The following is a 4705-nucleotide window of genomic DNA, read 5'->3' on the forward strand; positions in this document are numbered from 1 at the left end:
GATGTGAATGAAATGCTAGTCTTTGTGACTGGAGGCAGGAAGATGAAGAGGAGGAGGTTTTAATGTCAAGCTTAGGTTAGTCCATGCCCTGTTGTTCTGAATTCTTGCTCTTCGAGCCAACGGTGGTTTTATGTAAAAAACCCTGCAACCATGGGGTCTGTGCTGAAGATGTTGGCGCCTATGATTGGCAGCAGCCACCAGGGTTTACAGACTCTGGGGAAGTGGAGGACTGGGGCAGGGCACCAAAAAATGGGGTTAGCGACACTTGTTTGAGAAGGAGAAGCAGAGGAGATGACCCACGGTACGGTGGCCCCGGCGCCGGACCAGTGAGGGGCTCCTCTGTCTTTGAAGAAACACGCAGACTATTGGTGACTCGAGGTGAAGAACCCACGCAGGCTGCGGGATGCTGGCGACTGTGGTCAAGGGACTCACACTGGGCTGTGGACCGCTGGAGACTGGCTGAAGGGGTCACCAGGTATCGGAACCGGGATGTGAAAGGATGCCGAGTATGCTGAAGGGTTTCTGATCATATCGGAGGTTTGGATCTGGCGCTCAGGCTGCTGATGCTTTGGACTGGACCCAGAGTGGCTGTGAGGGCTGGGGGCGAATCCATAGACACACAATGACTTGGTGGGGGGGGGGGGGGGGGGGGAGATTCCCTTATGAATCTGTCTGTCAGATGAAAACAAATTCTGTGTCATAATTGTCTTTATTACATGACAGTAAATTGAACCTTGAACTTTCATTGGAACAGTTGAAGTGCAGGATCATCAGAAAGGCCTTGGAGTTCCAGGCGTGGGATAAGAGACCTGGAGTTATGAGGGGTGTAGATAGGATAGATGGAATCTTTTTCCCAGGGCCGGGGTCTGGAACTAGAGGGCTGATGAGAGGGGAGACATTTAAAGGAGGTTGGAGTACATTTTTCACTCGGGGTGGGAGGGGGGTGTGGTTAACTAGAATGAGCTGTCGGGGGAGGTGGTGTCAGCAGGTTTGTTTAAAGCTTTTAAAAGATGCTTGGACAGGTACGGATAGGAAAGAAGAAAGGTGTGAGGTCTTGTGCGGGCCAGTGGGATTGCTTCACAGTCAGCATGGACAGCCTGGGCCAAAGGTGATGTTTCTGTGGTGTATGAGCTCTGCATCCCTGCCTGGGATGACATGAGAATCCCAATGTTCACCACAGGGATAAATGGGAGCTCAGTGCAAGGCCAATGAGATGCACTTAAAGGGAGTTAGAAGGTTACTGAGGGAAGCGATACACTCACAATTGCTTAGATGGGGAGAACATTCAAAATTCTGAGGGGCAAAGAGATTTAGGAGTCCTCATGCAGGATCCCCTAAAGGTTGACATCCAGGTTGATTTTGTGGTGAAGAAGGTGAATGCTATGTTGGCATTCATTTCTAGAGGAATAGCATGTAACAGCAGGGATGCATTGTTGAGACTTTATAAAGCACTGTTGAGACCTCACTTGGAATACCGTATCCAGTTTATTGGTGCCTTATTTGGAAAAAAAGAGACCTGCTGGCATTGGAGAGGATTCAGAGAAGATTTACCTAGAATGGTACCAGGAATGAAAGAGTGAGAAATGAATGTTGGCTCTTGGACTGTACTCAGAGTACAGAAGGATGAGGGAGAACCTCATGGAGCATTTTGAATGCCAAAAGGCTTGGACAGAGTCGACGCAGTAAGGATGTTTCCCATGGTAGGGGAGTTGAGGACAACTTCAGAATAAAAGGGCGTCAATTTAAAACAGATGCAGAAAATTTTCTTTAGTCAGAAGCTTGTGAGCCTGTGGAACGTGTTGCCACAGGTGGCTGTGGGTGTGAGGCAGATTGTGGATGTGTATTTAAGGCAGAGATTGACAGGTGTTTGATTAGTCAGGGCATCAAGGGTTACGGAAGAAGGCCTGGGAGTGGGGCTGAGTAGGAGCATGGATCAGCTCGTGATTAGAATGGTGGAGCAGACTTGAGGGGCCAGTTGGCCTACTTATGCTGCTATATCTTGCCAGCACTCAGTACACTTTCCATGGAGCGGAAGTTAGATAGGGTAGGTGGGGAGGTGGTTGGGAGGTGAGGATGCCTTGAGAAGCCCAGGCAACTTGCACCAAGCAAGGGATCCCATTGAGCTTGACATGATGGATGGTGTGGTTGATTTTAGCAATGGAGCACCATGAAAGCATCACCCTCGGCTTCTGTTCGGTACACATGCAACATGGAGAAAAGTTGATGCACGCTCCTCTGCCCCAAGTAGGGCACAGCTGAAGCAACTTCCAGAGCCATGCACTGTTTGCTTTAAACATAAGAAATAGGAGCAGGAGTCGGCCATCTAGCCCGTTCAGCCTTCTGCAGCATTCAATGAGATCATGGGTGATCTGACGTTAGGCTCATCTCCACTTACCTGCCTTTTCTCCATATCCCTTAATATTTTTACTATGTAAAAATCTCTCCAACCTTGTCTTAAATATATCTACTGAAGTCAATTCCACAGATTCACCACCCTGAAACCTTAAGATATGTCCCCTAGTTCTAGTCTCCTCCACCAATGGAGACAACTTACCTACCTCTAACTTACTGTAATTTTATATCCTCTCTAAGATCCCCTCTCATTCTTCTAAATCCTAGTGAGTACAGTCCCAGGCAACTCAATCTCTCCTCATAGGCCAACCCCTTCAACTCTGGAATCAACCTGGTGAGCCTCCCCTGGTGAACCTCCAAAGCAGTACATCCTGCCTCAAGTGAGTAGATGCTTATTCCATCTCACTGGTACCTTGTACGGTGGCAGCATAACCTCCCTGCTCCTAAATTTAGTCCAAGCCAAGAAGGCCAACATTCCATTTTCCTTCTTGATCGCTGGCTGCATCTGCAAAGCAACCTTTTGTGACTCATGCACAAGCCCTCCCAAGTGCTTCTACACAGCAGCGTGCTGCAATCACTTGCCATTTAAATAATAATATGATCTTCCAATTTTCCTTCCAAAGTAGGTAAACTCACATTTAGCAACATTGCACTCCATCTGCCAAACCCTTGCCCACTCATTAAACCTATCTATAGAATCTCTGCAGATTCTCTGTATCCTCTCCACAATTTGCTTTTTTTTGGTGGAACCACAGCCCCATAAAATTGGACACTGGCACTTTTGATCAATGAGGCTTGACAGGGCAGGATCTATTGTGCCTGTATAATCTGGGCCAGTTCTGGGCTTAAAGTAGTGATTGTTGAAGGAAACTGGTCTGAATTTTCAGTTGCATGAACATTGGTGACATTTCATCTGCAGGGACAGGATTACTTACTTTAGACCTTACAGGCTATGATCATGACTTAACTCCCAGCTGTGGAACCGTGGTGTGAAGAAAATTAGCTCATGTCTTTCCACCATTTCAGAAAATTTGTCAGGGATTGTGTTAACATTATGGTATGTAATTTTTTTAATGTAAAAAAAATGTAGACATGCAGCCATTTTGGTCCATGCTGCCCAATTCACACCCCGGAACATTTTAGAACGGTGGGAGGAAACTGGAGCCCCCAGAGAAAACCCACGCGGAAATGGGGAGAACATGCAAACTATTTAAAGATAGTGCGGGATTTTAACCCTGGTCTGGTCCGGATCGCTGACACTGTAAAGACATTGTGCTAACCACTACGGCAATTGTGTTGGCCTTGTACTTTTAGTAATTTGCACATTTCCTGAACACTTAAATTGTTAAAAACTGATTCAGCTTAATTTTTAAAATCAATATATTCACATAATAAATGACATCTTTTATTTTTGAGAACCGTTGGTATAGAATTTATTGAATGGAATGTGCTAAAATACTGGTAGTTTTCCACACATTCAGCAAAGTCTACTAGAAACGAATTTCTCCCGTACTTGCTGTCGGGGTTCCATTATGTAGCTGGTTCTAACCCGAGGATCTCCAGAAAATAAACTGCCTTTGTGAGGAGGGCCGAGACCTCAGAAAGCACCAGGTTTAAGTGGTCCTCCTCACGACAGGCATTCTGCAAACTCTCTTGGTTGTAAAGGTGCTCCAATAATTTGCTAACCAACCATTCAGAAAGCTGGATGGTTCGCTATCCGGCTCCCCAGTTGGTGAAGATGAGGATGGTGAATATGCCCTGAGATGGAAGAAGATCCTAAATATTAAAGGATAGATAAGTCAAGTTTATTGTCATCTGATTGTACAAGTACAACCAGATGAAACAGCATTCACCGGTCCTCAGTGGAAAGCACACAGGCTCACAACCAGACATGACATACACATACAGACAAACAATACTCTATGCAAGACAAGTGTGCGTATACACAAATAAATAAATAGATGTGTATGAGAATCTCGGGTGGTCAGTGTGAGCAGTTCCTTTGGTCATTCAGCGTTCTCGCTGCCCGTGGGAAGAAGCTGTTCCTCAGCCTGGTGGTGCTGGCTCTGATCCTCCTGTATCTCTTCCCTGACAGGAGCAGCTGAAAGATGTGTGTGGGGTGGAAAGTGTCCTCAATGATTTTGTGCACCCTCTTCAGATAACGATCCCAGTAGGTTCATGTCAATGAGAGGGAGCGGGGAGGGGAAGGGCAACTCCATTGATCCTCTCTGCCACTCTTATGGTCCTGTGGATTTACCTATGATCCATCTCTGCAGCAGCTGTACTACACTGATGCAGCCAGGCAGAGGACGCTCTCGATAGGACGCCCCTTTAGAAGGTGAACATATTGGTG

This window comes from Narcine bancroftii, chromosome 13 (assembly GCF_036971445.1).
Source record: "Narcine bancroftii isolate sNarBan1 chromosome 13, sNarBan1.hap1, whole genome shotgun sequence".
Lineage (NCBI taxonomy): Eukaryota > Metazoa > Chordata > Chondrichthyes > Torpediniformes > Narcinidae > Narcine > Narcine bancroftii.